Consider the following 17,680-nt stretch of genomic DNA (forward strand, 5'->3'; position numbering starts at 1 on the left):
CGAAGAAGTGGGCTGTAGTCCACGAAAGCTTATGCTCTAATAAATTTGTTAGTCTCTAAGGTGCCACAAGTACTCCTGTTCTTCTTTTTGCGGATACAGACTAACACGGCTGCTACTCTGAAACTTAAAATTTTTGAACAAGGCATTTTAAGTTATTAGTTTTCCTTTATTAGGGTAGGTAGCAGAGCAGTATCATGAGAGGAGTAGAACAGGAAGAACGCAGAATTGAGACCTTTAAAAGTTTTGGCCCAAGCGAGGGGGCATGGGGGCGTCATTTGAGCTCCCCGCCTTAGGTGCCAAAATGTTGTGGGCCAGTCCTGGTTGTCGAGATAGTCTGGCCTGCTGACTTCCCTAAGTCCTTCTGCTCACTCTCTGCTGATGAACTAAAAGAATAAACTAATAACTATAACTAACTAGAAGATAAATCAAACAGTGAACACTGAGGGTTTTCCATCTTGCAGCCATGGATGGTAAGAAGGAACTGGAGAGTGGCTGCAGCTGCCCCATGCTTTATACCCTCAGCTACTCAGTGCTGGGATATGCATAGGACACAGGCACAGTCCCAATGTACAATGCTACTCAAAAGAATCTGGTTTCATACATATGTGGTGCATGTGCACCAGAATTTAAATACATATGGATAACATATTTTGAAGAAAAAACGGTTACTCACCTTTGTAACTGTTGTTCTTCGAGATGTGTTGCTCATATCCATTCCAATTAGGTGTGCGCGCGCCGCGTGCACGATCGTCGGATAAATTTTCTACCCTAGCAACATCCGGTGGGTCGGCTGTGGAGCCCCCTGGAGTGGTTCCTTCATGGCGCCGGATATATACCCCAGCCGACCCAGCACCCCCTCAATTCCTTCTTGCCAGCTACTCCGACAGTGGGGAAGGAGGGCGGGTTTGGAATAGATATGAGCAACACATCTCGAAGAACAACAGTTACAAAGGTGAGTAACCATTTTTTCTTCTTCGAGTGCTTGCTCATATCGATTCCAATTAGGTGACTACCAAGTCTTACCTAGGCAGTGGGGTCGGAGTGAGACATCGCTGTGTGCAAAACCGCTGATCCGAAAGCAGCATCGTCTCTGGACTGCTGTACCAGCGCATAGTGAGCGGCGAAGGTGTGGACCGATGACCAAACCGCCGCTTTACAAGTGTCCTGGATCGGGACATGAGCCAGGAAGGCAGTCAAGGAGGCTTGGGCCCTCGTGGAGTGGGCGGTGAGGCGCGGCGTCGGGACACCTGCCAGGTCGTAGCAAGCACGAATGCAGGACGTGATCCAAGAGAAGAGACATTGTGAGGAGACCGGTAAGCCTTTCATCCGGTCGGCCACTGCAACAAAGAGTTATGTCGTCTTCCTAAACGGCTTTGTACGCTCAATATAGAAAGCCAGGGCCCTGCGTACGTCCAAGGAATGCATACGCTGGTCTCGACGGGTAGCGTGCGGCTTAGGATGGAAGACCGGGAGAAATATATCCTGGTTCACATGAAAAGCTGAAACTACCTTGGGGAGAAAGGCAGGGTGGGGGCAGAGCTGCACCTTGTCTTTGTGGAAAACTGTGTCTGGAGGCTCAGACGTGAGCACCCTGATTTCAGAAACGCACCTTGCTGAAGTGATGGCTACGAGGAAGGCTGTCTTCCAAGATAGGTACAGGAGTGAGCAAGTAGCCAATGGCTTGAACAGGGGCCCTGTGAACTTGGAGAGAACCAGGTTGAGGTCCCACGCCGGAACGGGTTGTCGTTGCTGTGGGTACAGCCGGTCTAAGCCCTTGAGGAATCTGACGACCATCGGGTTAGAGAAGACCGAGGAAGCGAGTTCTCCTGGGTGGAAAGCCGATATAGCGGCCAGGTGCACCCTGATTGAAGATATCGCCAAACCCTGCTGTTTCAGAGATAGGAGATATTTGAGTATAAAAGGAATAGATGCCTGCAAGGGGGGCGTGGCCTGATCCTCGCACCAACAGGAGAACCGTTTCCACTTGGCTAAGTAAGTGGTCCGTGTAGCAGGCTTTCTACTTCCCAGCAGAATCTGCTGCACTGGATGTGAGCATTGTAGCTCTGTCCGATTCAGCCATGGAGCATCCACACCGTGAGGTGGACCGATTGCAGGTCGGGGTGACAGAGTCGGCCGTCATCCTGAGAGATGAGGTCTGGGCACAAGGGAAGCGTCATCGGAGTTTGAACCGATAGCTCCAGAAGCATGGTGTACCAGTGCTTCCTTGGCCAAGCTGGAGCGACTAGAATCATATGTGCCTGGTCTCTGCGTAGCTTGAGCAGTACCCTGTGGACCAGTGGGAATGGAGGAAAAGCATAGAACAGCTGGTCTTTCCACGTCAGAAGGAAAGCATCCGACAGGGAGCCCGGAGATCGCCCTTGTAGGGAGCAGAACGCGTGGCACTTCCTGTTGGCTCAAGATGCGAACAGGTCGACCTGGGGAAATCCCCACCTCTGGAAGATGGAATAGATGATGTTTGGACGAATCAACCATTCGTGCGTCTGGAAGGACCTGCTGAGACGGTCCGCTAGAGTGTTCTGGGCTCCAGGGAGGAACGATGCCGTGCGATGTATCGAGTGGACAATGCAGAACTCTCACCGGCGAATGGCCTCTTGGCATAGGAGAGACGACCGGGCTCCTCCTTGCTTGTTGATGTAGAACATGGCCGTGGTGTTGTCTGTGAGGACTGACACACAATGGCCATGCAGGAGACCCAGAAATGCCTGACAGGCTAGGCGCACCGCCATCAGCTCTCGAACATTGATGTGCAGAGCTAGTTGGAATGCGGTCCACAGGCCCTGGGTATGGTGCTCCCCGAGGTGAGCGCCCCAACCTAGGGACGAAGCATCTGTGACCAGGTGCAGGGAGGGTTGTGGGGCGTGAAATGGCACTCCAGCGCAAACGCCTTGTGATCCAGCCACCAAGTGAGAGAGGTCAAGACCAAGTTCGGCACCGTGACTACCATGCTCAGGTTGTCCCGATAAAGATGGTACACCGACGATACCCAGGCCTGAAGTGGGCGAAGCCGAAGTCTGGCATGCCTGGTTACATAAGTACAAGAGGCCATGTGTCCCAACAGGCCGAGGCACATCCTTATTGTGGTAATCGGGAAGACCTGGAGTCTGTGGATGATGTTTGTGATGGTGTGAAACTGAGCGTCTGGCAGAAGAGCTCGGGCGAGTCTGGAGTCTAAGACTAACTCTATTCTCTGGGTTGGCTCCAGAGTGGACTTCTCCTTGTTGAGCAGAATGCCTAACTCGTGGAATGTTTGCAGTATTATCTGGATGTGAGCTTGAACTTGCTCCCTGGTATGGCCGTGCACCAGCCAGTCATCTAGATACGGGAACACCTGTATCCTCTGTCGACGAAGGTATGCTGCCACGACAGCCGTACATTTTGTGAACACTCTCGGAGCCGCGGACAAGCCGAAGGGAAGGACGGCAAATTGGTAGTGCATCTCGTTTACTACAAATCGAAGGAAACGCCTGTGTGGGGGGTAGATTGCTATATGAAAATATGCGTCCTTCATGTCGAGGGCGGCAAACCAGTCTCCAGGATCCAGGGAGGGGATGATGGACCCCAAGGAGACCATGCAGAACTTCAACTTTACTATGAATTTGTTGAGTCCGCATAAGTCTAAAATGGGTCGCAGACCCCCTTTTGACTTGGGGATCAGGAAGTAGTGGGAGTAGAACCCCCTGCCCCTTAATTCCAGGGGCACCTCCTCTATGGCCCCCATAGCGAGGAGGCCAAAAACCTCCTGTATAAGGAGATGCTCGTGAGAAGGGTCCCTGAAGAGGGACGGGGAGGGGGAGTGGGAGGGGGGAATGAAGAGAACTGGAGAGCGTATCCCCTCTCCACCGTGCGAAGGACCCAACGGTCCGAGGTTATAAAGGACCAAGCACGGTGGAAACGGGAGAGGCGATCCCAAAAGGAGGGAGATGGATCCTGGGTAGTGGCTGGGGCGCCGTCCTCGAGCGCACCTTCAAAAGTTTTGTCTAGGACCTGAAGGTGGCCTAGGCGGGCCCTGGTTCTGACCGGGTTGAGGGGCGGTCGACCTTCGTCTACCACCTCGACCCCGCCTTCTGGGAAAGTCCTGTCTCGGACGAGGCGGGGGAGGGTAGAACCTTTGCGGCTGGGGCCTAAAGGGTCTTCACTGGGGCCCTGGGACATGCATCCCCAGGAAGCGCATGATGGTTCTCGAGTCCTTGAGGCTCTGCAATCGAGAGTCCGTCTTATCCGAGAACAGTCCCTGGCCCTCGAACGGCAAATCCTGCAGGGTCTGCTGCAGTTCTGGCGGCAAGCCCAAAACCTGGAGCCAGGAGACGCGTCGCATGGCTATGCCCGATGCTAGAGTCCTGGCGGCAGAGTCCGCTATGTCCAAAGAGGCTTGTAAGAAGGTGGCTAGGACCTCCTTGCCTTCCTCCACTAAGGCCCCGAACTCCTCTCTTGAGTCCTGGGGAACCAACTCTTTGAATTTACCCATGGAGTTCCATGAGTTGTAACTGTAGCGGCTCAAGAGCGCCTGTTGGTTCGCAGCTCTGAGCTGCAAACCCCCGGCGGAGTACACTTTACGCCCAAACAAATCGAAGCGTTTAGCGTCCTTCGATTTGGGCACCACCGCCTGCTGACCATGACACTCTCTTGCGTTCACCGAGGACACGACCAGTGAACACGGTGGAAGGTGCGTATGTAAGTACTCATAGTCCTTGGATGGGACGAAGTACTTTCTTTCTACCCCTCTGGCTGTGGGTGGGATGGAGGCAGGGGTTTGCCATATGGTAGTGGCATTAGCCTGAATCGTCCGAATCAGTGGTAACGCCACCCGGGATGGGGCATCAGCCGACAGGATGCTCACCACCGGGTCCTGCACCTCTACTATCTCCTCCGCCTGGCGGTCCATATTACATGCCACCCTACGTAATAGGTCCTGGTGGGCACGAAGATCTATTGGGGGTGGGCCCGAGGCTGATGTGCCCGCCACTGCCTCATCCGGGGAAGATGAGGATGCCTCCGGGGGCAAGGGGTCCAAAGGGGGGTCTGGCTCTAAGGGTCCCTGAATCGGAGGGTCTCCTGCCCTGGGGTCTAGGGCCTGAGGTGTAGGCACGGGAGCCTCCATGCCCCCTGGGGGAGGACGGGAGATGGTGGCCTCCAGGACTCTGGGCTCAGAGCGTGCCAAGCAAGAGGCTGATGGTGGAGCCCCTTGCGCTTGGTGATACGCCCACAAAGTCCAGAAAGACCAATGCGTAGGGTTCTGCGCAGGGTCCTCTGTCCCCTCCTGCCAGTGACCCAAGTCAGCGGCAGCTTGACCCTGAGGAGGATATGCTGATCACGAAGTGCCGTCGGAGGAGCGAGACGCTGATCTCGAGGGCCAAGGCGGTGCCGAACACGTCTGGATAGGCTCCGTATGATACGGTGCCGATTGGTGCCAGTCCGCAGGCGAGCGGTCCCCGCGTGGTGCCGGTGAGTGGTATCGTGATCAAGATCGGTGCCGTTGGTGCCGAGATCCAGATCTGGACCAAGACGATGACGACCGCCTGTAGACGTGATGCCGGGAGCAGCCCCTTGAACTGGAGCGGCACTCATACCGGTGCCGAGAGCTACGTCGCGACTCCGATCGGTACCGATGATCCTGACAGTGCCGAGACGTAGATCGGTGCCGTGAAGAGGACCTAGGCCGCGAGTACGAATGGTGCCGGGGTGAAAGTCGGCGCCGGGACTGCGAGCGGCGTCGGGACCTGCTCCAAGACCTGGAGCGGTGCTGCGAGTCCTCGCTCGGAGACGGCGGGCGTACCAAGGCAGGCTTGCCCCTGGATTGCACTGACCGAAGGACGGGCGGTGCTGCGGGTTGAGATGGCGCCGGCTCCATGAGAGCGATGAGGTCCTTCACCGTCGCAAAGGTCTCCGGGGTAGACGGGAGACAGGGCTCCACCACGGATCGTGGTGGTGAGCCAATCCGCACCGGACTCAACAGCCCCGGTGCCGGAGTCAACGTTGTAGCCGATATCTGCGACTTCTGGCGCTCTAGAGGCGGACGCAGCTCTACCACTGGTACCGAGGGAGCCGGTGTCTGTAGGACAGCAGCCTCCTGTGTCTTGCGGGGTCTCTTATGTCCCGGAGACAGTGACCGGCGCCAAGACACTTGCGGCAGAAGCGGTGCCGAAGGAGGACAGTGCCGCGAGGCCTTATCCGCGTCTGCTCGCAGTGTAGTACCGGTAGGTGCCGCAGGGGCGCTGCGTACCGAAGCGCTCGGTGCCGGAACTTGGCACACCGAGGGAGGATCTGAGCTAAGTGCCGCCTCCATGAGAACTGCTTGAGTCAAAAGTCCCGCTCCTTTTTGGTCCTGGGTCTGAAAGCCTTACAGATTTTGCACTTATCTGTTTGGTGGGACTCTCCTAAACACTTCAGACACGAGTCGTGCGGATCTCCCGTTGGCATAGGCTTAGCACAGGACGCGCACGGCTTAAAGCCAGGAGCCTTGGGCATGAGCCCGGCTATGTGCCGGGGGAAAAGGGGGAGAAGCAACCCCCTTAACCCCCGCTAACTATTTACAACTATTTAACAATGAACTATGAACAGGAATAACGAATCTAAAGAACATACAACTGTAACTACAACTATCTATAAGAATTAACTGGATAAGCTAGGGAGAGTGGAAAACAGCTATGGGCGGTAAGAAGGAACTGAGGGGGCGCTGGGTCGGCTGGGGTATATATCCGGCGCCATGAAGGCGCCACTCCAGGGGGCTCCACAGCCGACTCACCGGGTGTTGCTAGGGTAGAAAATTTATCCGACGATCGTGCACGCGGCGCGCACACACCTAATTGGAATCGATATGAGCAAGCACCCGAAGAACACAAAATTATATGTATGACATTACATTAGATTACCATATCTTTAGTTGATTGTAAAATGACTAATATGAAACGCCTGTTTTTCAGTTTAATATTAACATAAACTTCCTGTTATCCTATTAGAGTCACAAATAAGAGTTAGACTATATTTTTTAGAAAAATAAATATAGTTGCCTTTCAAAACTAAAATGAAGAGTTGTATTACATTTAAGAAAAGTTTTGATATTTGATTCTAATCCTATGGCCCTGTATATATTGGAAACTTAAGCCTCAATAGGTATTCTTTTATTATTATACATCAAAAGTAATAAACAGCTATCCAAAGTAGTCTGCATTTTCAGTTCTGTTATCTGTACACAAGCTTCTCTTTTAAAAGTTTTCCTAAAATACCTCATTTTTATACTGACCTCTAATTCTATATGGTGAGATTATGTAAGCAGACTGTTGGCCCCTTACTGAAACTTAGTCAGGGGGGTTGGTTGGCCCTGTACTAGTACCAAAAGAAAGGGGAAGGGCCCATGAGAAATCAAGACCCTGACAGTCCCCAGGGCCAATGGGGAGAGGTCAACGCAGTGCTCCAGGTCGTGATTGACAGGGCACGCAGGCCAATGAGGAAGTGAGGAGCCTGAGGTCCCAACCTCCATGTGAACTGCAGCATCTTGAGCCAAAGTGGGGCCGAGCTAAGAAGAGAGCAGCAGCCTGAGTCAAAGAGAAGCAGCCCAGGGAGCAGAGCCACAGCAGCCCGAGCCAGAGAGAACCATAAAAGCAGCCTGAGCTGAGCTGGAAGCAGAGCTACAGCAGCCAGCGGGGCCAGAGGAGCAGTCCAGAGAGCTGAGCTGGAGGCAGAGCAGCAGCAGTGATGAGGCAGAGTGGAGCTGGAGCAATCTGGAGCCAGGCGCAGTGAGCAGCTGAGGAGAGCGAGGGGGACACTGGGCAGAGCCCCAGCACAGGGAGATGCCACCAGCCAAGAGGTCTTGTGAGCCAGCCTTGGAGGAGGATCGTGACCCTGATGGGAGCTTGAACTCACTTATTAATAGCTGGGGTGTAAAATCCTCATTTCTGTATTGTTCTATCACTGTAGTCTCCACTTCCCTATGTTTGTCTGTATAATCTCTGTCTGGTTCTGTGATTGTTTCTGTCTGCTGTATAATTAATTTTGTTGCGTGTAAACCAATTAAGGTGGTGGTGTAATCATGTTACAATATGTTGGGATTGGTGAGTTAAATTTCAGTAAAATGATTGGTTAAGATATAGCTAAGCAGAACTCAAGTTTTACTATATACAGTAGTCTACAGTAAATCAGGAAGTAAAGGGTGGGGGGAATGGGAATGGGAACAAGGAATGGGGGTGGGGGAATTGGAATCATGTTTTGCTAAAGGGGGGGAATGGGAACAGAGAAAGGAACAGGGTCACAGGCAAGGCTCCGTGGTGTCAGAGCTGGGAAGGAGGACACTGAGGAAGAAAACTGGAATCATGCTTGCTGGAAGTTCACCCCAATAAACATTGAATTGTTTGCACCTTCAGTCTTCGGGTATTGTTGCTCTCTGTTCATGCGAGAAGGACCAGGGAAGTGACCGGGTGAAGGCATAAGCCCTCTCCCACCCCCAAACTCCCTCCCAGAGCCTGCACCCTCTCCCTCTGCACCCCCTCCTTCCCCCAAACTCCCTCCCAGAGCCTGAACCCCCTCCCTCCACACCCCCTCCCACCTCCAAACTCTGTCCCAGAGCCTGCACCCCTCACCCCCTCCTGCACCCCCAGAGCCTGCACCAGCACCCAAACTCCATCCCAGAGCCTGTACCCCAGACCCCCTCCCCCACCCAAACTCCCCCCCAGAGCCTGCACCCTGCACCCCAATCCCCTGTCCCAGCCCAGTGCCTGCACTCCATACATCTTCCCCCCACCCAAACTCCCTCCCAGAGCCATAGGCAGGTGGGGGGCGGAGTTTGGGGGGGGCAGGTTCTGGGCACCACCAAAATTTCTATAAACCTGCCACCCCTGCCCAGGGCCTCAAGTCTGGCTGCAGCTGCTAGCAAGCCCTGCAGTGTCTGCAGACGGACTTGGGGTCATGGGGGAGATCTCCTACCTTGCGCCCGGCTGCTGGGCCCATTCCTTGCATGCTGCTGGGCTTGGACAGGCCAATGGGACGCTGGCTTCCAGCTGCTGCTGCTGCCTCATCTATGGCTAGGGAAGGTGGGCCTGGGCCTGCCTCCCTCTCTCCGTGCACTCCTGCTGGTGACCAGAGCACTAGAAGAGAGAACTCTTGAATGAGGAGCTTTCTGTGTTATTCCTCTGCTCAGAGTCAGACATTGTTCTGATGGATTTTTCCATGAGGAAAACTATTGATCAGGACTGTCTTTCCTTCTGTGCACAATATTTTTTGGAAGATTTACAGATTGCACAAGTAGCAATGACATGCTCCTTGCCCCGACAACAGACATTTGTCCTGGGCATCAGTCAGTGGAATAAGGGAGGGGCATGACTTGAAGCCAAGAAATCTAGGCTCGGTCACAGCTTGTAACACTTCTCGTCTTTATTTTTTTTTAACTGCCAACATTCTACACTGAAACCAACAATATTAATAACTAGAAACAAAACAACAACCAAAATACAATTACTACTCTAACTGCTCCGTAGCAACAACAGTAAGGACACAATGTTGTTCCGACTCTGCCTAAGCAGGTTGAAAGGAACTGAGTGGCAGGATTGCTGCATCCTTTGTACCATCCAGGGGGTTAGAAAATATGGAGGGTGCATACACGATCCCTACTGGACACTAATAGCAAAAACATTCCAAATTCCTGTGCTGGGGTACACAGACACTATGAATAGGGCCCTACCAAATTCACAGCCATGAAAAATGCATCACGGACCATGAAATCTGGCCTCCCAACGTGAAATCTGGTCTTATGTGTTCTTTTACGCTATACTATACAGATTTCACGGAGGAGACCAGCATTTCTCAAATTGGGGGTCCTGACACAAAAGGGAGTTGCAGGGAGGTCACACAATTATTTTCCGGGAACTGAAGTATTGCCCCATTACTTCTGCGTAGCCTTCAGAACTGGGTGGCCAGAAAGTGGCAGCTGGTGGCCAGGCGCTAGGGTCGCCAGGTGTCTGACCATTAAAAGTCTGGTCGGCGGCGCAGCAAGGCTAAGGCAGACTCCTTGCATGCCCTGGCTCTGCGCAGCTCCTGGAAGCAGTAGCATATCCTCACTCCGGCTTCTAGATGTAGAGGCAGCCAGGGGGCTCTGTGCGCTGCCTCCGCCCTAAGCGCCAGCTCTGCAGCTCCCATTGGCCAGGAACCACGGCCAATGGGACCCGCAGGGACTGTGCCTGTGGACTGGGCAGCACGCAGAGCCAGAGGGGATACTAATTGACAGAGTGAAGGAGCAGTTACCTTAGGCAGAAGGGAGTCTCATAGATTCACAGAGAAAAGTGAAAGATAACATGGGGAAAAAGTGAAATATAATATATTATTATGAACAAAACACATTCAGAATAAGTCCAACAAACAATGATTGAAAATTGCAAATAATTCTAAATTCTAATGATATTCCTCCCTGATCGACAGCATGCTCATGTTCCATCTAACCTATGTTTTCTCTTCTAAAATAATTTACCATAAATGTTCACAGCTGAAATAGTTCCATGACCTATCTCCAACTTCAACCATTAAAGAAAAGAAAAATCTAAAATGCTACCAGTGTAGAAACATGCACTCACAAAAAGCAAATATAATCTGAATTATCTGCCAAAACACTCAACTCAGTTTCCACTCTGCTGCACATAGAATCATAGAATCATAGAACATTAGGGTTGGAAGAGACCTCAGGAGGTCATCTAGTCCAAGCCTCTGCTCAAAGCAGGACCAACACCAACTAAATCATCCCAGCCAGGGCTTTGTCAAGCCAGGCCTTAAAAACTTCTAAGAATGGAGATTCCACCACCTCCCTAGGTAACACATTTCAGTCACCACCCTCCTAGTGAAATAGTGTTCCCTATTATCCAACCTAGACCTCCCACACTGCAACTTGAGAACATTGCTCCTTGTTCTGTCATCTACCACCTCTGAGAACAGCTGAGCTCCATCCTCTTTGGAACCCCCCTCAGGTAGTTGAAGGCTGCTATCAAATCCCCCCCTCACTCTTCTCTTCTGCAGACTAAACAAGCCCAGTTCCCTCAGCCTCTCCTTGCAAATCTTGTTCCCTAGCCCCCTGATAATTTTTGTTGCCCTCTGCTGGAATCTCTCCAATTTGTCCACATCCTTTCTGTAGTGGGGGACCCAAAACTGGATGCAATACTCCAGATGTGGCCTCACCAGTGCCCAATAGAGGGGAATAATCACTTCCCTCGATCTGCTGGCAATGCTACTTCTAATGCAGCCTAATAAGCCGTTAGCCTTCTTGGAAACAAGGGCACACTGCTGTCATATCCAGCTTCTCAGGGGCATGCTGGCTGAGGCAGGCAGCCCTGCTGCGCTGTCGCGGCTGGAGATTGTGATTGACTGGGAGAGTCTCCAGGATTGACCAGTTGATCGCGATAGATGCATTGGTGATCACTGCTCATATGTCCCTTCATGCTTCAATCACCATTCCAGGGAACATGCGTCCATGCTGATGACGGGTTCTGCTCGATAACAATCCAAAGCAGTGCGGACCAACGCATGTTCCTTTCCATTATCTCAGTCAGATGCCACCAGCAAAAGGTTGATTTTCTTTTTTTGGTAGTTTGTGTTCGGATTTTGGAAGGCACTTCAGATTCCTAAACCTTGGGTTGACTGCTGTAGCTATCTTTAGATATCTCACATGGGTACCTTCTTTGCATTTTGTCAAATCTGCAGTAAAAGTGTTCTTAAAATGAACAATATGTGTAACATCACAACATCAACATCCTCTGAACAACACGAGACTGCTATAGCATGAAATATATGGCAGAATGCGAGTAAAACAGAGCAGGGGACATACAATTCTCCCCCATTCTTTTTTTAATGAGCGTCATCAGCATGGAAGCATGTCGTCTGGCTGAAGCATGAAGGGGCATATGAATGTTTAGCATATCTGGCACATAAATACCTTGCAATGCCGGCTACAAAAGTGCTATGCAAATGCCTGGTCTCACTTTCTGGTGACATTGTAAAAAGAAGAGGGCAGCATTATTTCCTGTAAATGTCAACAAATTTGTTTGTCTTAGCCATTGGCTGAACAAAAAGTAGGACTGAGTGGACTTGTAGGCTCTGAAGTTTTACATTTGTTTTGTTTTTGAGTGCAGTTATGTAACAAAAAAATCTACATTTGTAAGTTGCACTTTCATGACAAAGAGATTGCAGCTCTTGTATGGGGCGAATTGAAAAATACTATTTGTTTATCGTTTTTACAGTGCAAATATTTATAATAAAAAATAATATACACTGAATTCAATTACAAAACAGAATACAATATATATGAAAATATAGAAAAACATCCAAAATATTTAATAAATTTCAATTGGTATGCTATTGTTTAACAGTGTGATTAAAACTGCAATTAATCACGATTAGTTTTTTTAATCACAATAATTTTTTTTAGTTCATCGTGTGAGTTAATTGCGATTAATCGACAACCCTAATTGTAATGTATATTCTTTCTCAGATGCTCTTACTAAAGTCAGAAGAGACCATCATGGTCATCTAGTCTGACCTCCTGCACATTGCAAGGCACTGAACCACACCCACTCACTCCTATAATAGACCCCTAATTCTGGCTGAGTTACTGAAGTCCTCAAACCATGGTTTAAAGACTTCAAGTTACAGAGAATTCACCATTTATACTAGTTTAAATCTGCAAGTGACCCATGCCCCATGCTGCAGAGCAGTGGTTCTCAGCCAGGGGTACGTGTACCCCTACGGGTACACAGAGGTCTTCCAGGGGGTACATCAACTCATCTAGATATTTGCCTAGTTTTACAACGGGCTACGTAAAACGCACTAGCGAAGTCAGTACAAACTAAAATTTCATACAGACAATGACTTGTTTATGCTGCTCTATGTACTATACACTGAAATGTAAGTACAATATTTCTATTCCAATTGATTTATTTTATAATTATCTGGTAAAAATGAGAAAGTAAGCAATTTTTCAGTAATAATGTGTGTGACACTTTTGTATTTTTATGTCTGATTTTGTAAGCAAGTAGTTTTTAAGTGAGGTGTAACTTGGTGGTACACAAGTCAAATCAGACTCCTGAAAGGGGTACAGTAATCTGGAAAGGTTGAGAGCCACTGATGTAGAAGAAGCAAAAAACCACCAGGGTCTCTGTCAGTCTGACCCAGGGGAAAATTCCTTCCCAACCACTAATAATGGTGATCAGTTAGACCCTGAGCATGTGGACAAGACCCACCAGGCAGATATCTGGGAAAAAATTATCTGTAATAACTCAGAGCCCTCCACATCTAGTGCCCCGTCTCCAGCCATTGGGGACTTTTGCTACAGGCAGTCACCGATGGGCCATACACCATTGTAAGGAGTCCTGTCATACCATCCCCTCCATAAACTTAACAAGCCCCGTCTTGAAGCCAGATAGGATTTTTGCCCCCACTGTTCCTCTTGGGAGGCTGTTCCAGAACTTCACTGATTGTTAGAAACCTTCACTTAATTTCAAGCCTAAACTTGTTGGTGGCCAGTTTATATCCATTTGTTCTGAGGTCCACATTGGTGTTTAACTTAAATAACTCCCCAGTTTACAGCAAAAATTCTTGTAGTTAGTTCCTAAATGCATGACCTTGCATTTTGCACTATTAAATATCATCCCATTTCTATTACTCCAGTTTACAAGGTCATCCAGATCTTCTTGTATGATATTCTGGTCCTCCTCCATATTGGCAATACCTCCCTACTTTGTGTCATCTGCAAATTTAATTAGCACACTCCCACTTTTTGTGCCAAGGTCAGTAATAAAAATGTTAAATGAGATTGGTCCCAAGACTGATCCCTGAGAAACTCCACTAGTAACCTCCCTCTAGCCCAGTGGTTCTCAACCTATTTACCATTGTGGGACACATCCACACAATAGGTACACTACCTGTGTGGTGCTGAGGATGTCACATGGACCACTGCTCTAGCCTGACTGTTCATCTTTCACCTGACAGTAGAATCTAGGTTGTCTCCCCTTCAACCAGTTCCTTATCCACCTTTCAGTTCTCATATTAATCCCCATCTTCTCCAATTTAACTAATAATTTCTCATGTGGAACTGTATAAAATGCCTTACTGGCATCCAGGTAGATTAGATCTACTGCATTTCCTTTCTCTAAAAAATCAGTTATCTTCTCAAAGAAAGATATTAGTAACTTTGTTACTACTGCTTGAATCCAACAATTGAAACAACTGTAGAAAAATCTATCATTTAGGCTACTTACTTTTTGCAGTTCACCAAACTTGGAACAGATCCTAACTTTAGGAAACATCCAGAAAACTTAATAAGTGAGGGCCCTTTCTTCTGTTAATCACCTGTTAATCACTCTATTTATAAACAAAATTCTGACTCCCTGCCTTAGGGGCCCAAGCTGGGAGAAGTCTCCTGTCTCCTAAGCAGAACCATTACATTGCACACTCAGGCTGCAATGCCCCCCCACCTCCAGGCCCCCCACCAACTCCACCCTGGGGCAAAATATCCTATCGTGTTTGGATTATATAAGAGACTTGCTGGGCATTCAGTAGTAGTTCAATGTAGTTTAAAAAACAGCTTTGACACATTTTTGGAGGGAACATTTTGGACATTGGACACAACAGTAACAACTCTTGTAACAATGGCAGCACTTCACTTTCACACTTAATACACATATCAACATTGGTGAAAATGCAACATAGAGTGAATCAGTAGTAAAGTGGATGAACACAATGTGGGCCAATAAAGTCAGATAAGAGGCAACGCATAGGAGTGGGCACGCGGAGGTCACATGCTTCCCCTCCCCCCAATTTCTGCCAGCATTTGCCAGCCCTGATTGGTTATATGGAACCAACGAGCTGCACCCTGCAGGAAGAGGCAGGAGCAACAGCTGGGAGCTGCAGGAAGGGAGCCGTAGTTCCTTGGCCAGCTCCCTGCCTGGAGAGTTGGCCCTGGAGCAGGGAAGAAACTACATTTCCCAACATTCCCTTGGCCACTATCAACAGGAAAGGGAGGGGGAGGGGAAGGGAGTGGGGAAGCTGCCAGGGTTGGTGAGACCCAATGTGCCGGGCTTGCTGTGAATGGGGAGCTGGCTGCAAGAAGAGGGTTGTACTGTGAATGGGGAACATGTATGCACAAGGAGTAGAAGGCTTTGACCCAGATATCACCCTCAGAAGACTTCCCCAACTGGATTAGGGATGCTGGTGGCCTCAGCTGGCAGCCCCCAAAGAAGGAATTGGGTGGAATGAATAGACAATACACCTCTATCTGAAGCCTAGCAAGGGAGGTATGTGGACCCCACCAGGAGAAGTTAAAATTATAAGTAAGGGAAGGAAGGCTCTACTAAAGGACCTGGGCAGCTTTAGGTACAGTACTAGGCACACAGGCAGATGTGACTCAATTTCCACTTCTGAGACATGGAAACAGATATTAGCTTTTCCTTTCCAGATTTATCTAATATTCAGAAAGGGAATCTAGCACCTCCCTTCCAGATTTGAACACCCTCAAAGTTCAGGAGCGCTCAAGTACAATTTGGGCTGCTCTCTGTTACTTCATTTCTTCCAAATCAAATACTGATCCACCGTAATTTGCTGTAGAAAAAGTAGGATAAAATTGAGCAGCAAATACTGGCATCTTCCCAATGCTAACTAGGTCCGGAATTGCTATTTTCAACAACCATTAGTGTTTGTTTTGTTTGCATGTGTGTGTGTGTGTGTGTGTGTGTGTGTGTGTATGCATATGTGTGCGTGTGTGTGTGTTTGTTTAAAAAGAAGATACCAGTAATATTGCATTGGCAAGTTCCCCAAGAAAACTAAGTGTGGAACAAAAGAACAGCAAAGGCACCTCAACTTTTCCTCATTATGTGGGAAAATCTTACAATATGGATCCAGATATCCGCTAATCACGCAAACTGAAAATTGTTCCACTTTACTGCAGTTCTGTAACAATGCAGGAACTAGTCCTGTATTCTGTGCACATCCAAAATTCCTACTGAATTCAGAAGTGCCTTGCTTTTGTAACCATACCACCTGATATTTTCAGATCTTGTAAGTTAAGCAGGTTTACATTTAGTAATTGGGTGGGAGGCCTCTCAGAAAAAGTTAAGTGCTGCAGGAGGTGTTGATTATTCACTATGTAATGTGAGTCACTCCTGTTTACAATAGTAAACCAGTGCAGCATAGTTTTAGAATGCACTGTACTCCTAGAGCCTAGAATGAGTTCCTTTGCTTCTATACACAGCCCATTAAAGACAATGAAAGGCTATTGCCAGCTCAAAGGGGGCAGAGTTAAGGTTGCATAGCAGTATACCTTAACTCTCCATTTCCTGGTTTTCAGAAGTTTGAGGTTTGCTGAACTCGTTCCAGGACATGAGATACCACCAGGCATCCTTAACTCTGTGTTAATGGAGTTTTTGTCAGTGCGTTTAATAAGTTTCTCACTAAATACCTTACTATTACACAGCCCAGTTTCTTGAGCTGCATGCAACCCCCTTCAGGGCCCCTCAGTCATACAGCTAACTGAATCCATGTCTACAATATTCCTCTTGCTCTGCCTGGCTCTCAGCTTTAGCACGCAGACCACTGATCATGGAGCATACCACATATTGTTAAATATGGAAGGCTGTACTAAGCAATATAGCCATGATTTAGCCAAAGCTCATGCCTAACTTTAAGCACACAATTAGTCCAATTCACTTCAACAGGACTATTCACATGCTTAAAGTTAGGCATGTGCTTAAGTACCTTACTGAACTGGAGCATCTAACCAATGATAAGACCTGCTCCCTGTTTCACATAAGGGCAAGAAAAGTGATCTCTCCTCCATTTCCTCCAGAAATAGAAAGGAAAGAAAAGGAGGCAGAGAGAGAGGAAAAATAAATATGTTCTTCACAGAAACTAGGTAATTGGGGCATGAGAAGAAGCCTGTTATTTCCACCCTACCATGAGGTAGTAGGCAGAGAGACTAAACAATCCCCATTCCCAGTAGCCAGGAAGGCAGAGAAGAGATATTGTCCCAAAGTGAAATAAGATAAACACAACAAAACTCCTTTGGTTTACATTACAGTATTTGTGCCACAATGCAGTGTCAATAAATGAAGCTGTTGGATAGGCATCAGTGTAATGTGTGCAAGGTCATAGAGATGGCAAAGCAATTTCAAAATCTCAAGCTGAGGTTATTTGTCTGCTCTCTGCAATTCCATTAAAGAGTAAAGTGATCTGTTCTAGACTCAGAATCAATGCTTCAAATCATTAACTAAGAAAATCAGGAAAAGACATAGGGAAATAATAGGCAAGAAAAAGGGAGTCACTTGGAATTGTTCACATAGAAATCAGTATATATATAAACAGTCATAATTTTGATGAGTTCTGATATCACTCGGGTACTCACATGAAGGTTGGGGAAACAATGCCCAGGCAATTATCACATTTTTTCAGTACAAAATCTCATGCATGTTGTTACTCATTAAAAGAACTGTAACTGCTTGTTTAGGTCTGCAACATACTTTCTGGCCTGTCCAATAAAATACATGCAGGTAAAATTTATAATTCATCTGAATACTTAGTGATCTTATAGTTATGCTTTTTTGTTATATTTATGAGTTATGCTGCTTGTAAAGGGCTTATGCTTTTGCAGAGTAAGGAAGTTCTATAGTCAAGGTGGTGTTTACTGTTGTTAGCTCTAGCA

General features: G+C 48.4%; 1 protein-coding gene across 2 annotated transcripts in view; it reads right to left on the reverse strand.

Moving 5' to 3' along the window:
• Positions 1–17,680, reverse strand: part of EML6 (EMAP like 6) — a 360,064-nt gene that overhangs the window by 293,561 nt on the left and 48,823 nt on the right. The window lies entirely within an intron of this gene.

Source organism: Malaclemys terrapin, chromosome 3 (assembly GCF_027887155.1).
Source record: "Malaclemys terrapin pileata isolate rMalTer1 chromosome 3, rMalTer1.hap1, whole genome shotgun sequence".
NCBI classification, from domain to species: domain Eukaryota; kingdom Metazoa; phylum Chordata; order Testudines; family Emydidae; genus Malaclemys; species Malaclemys terrapin.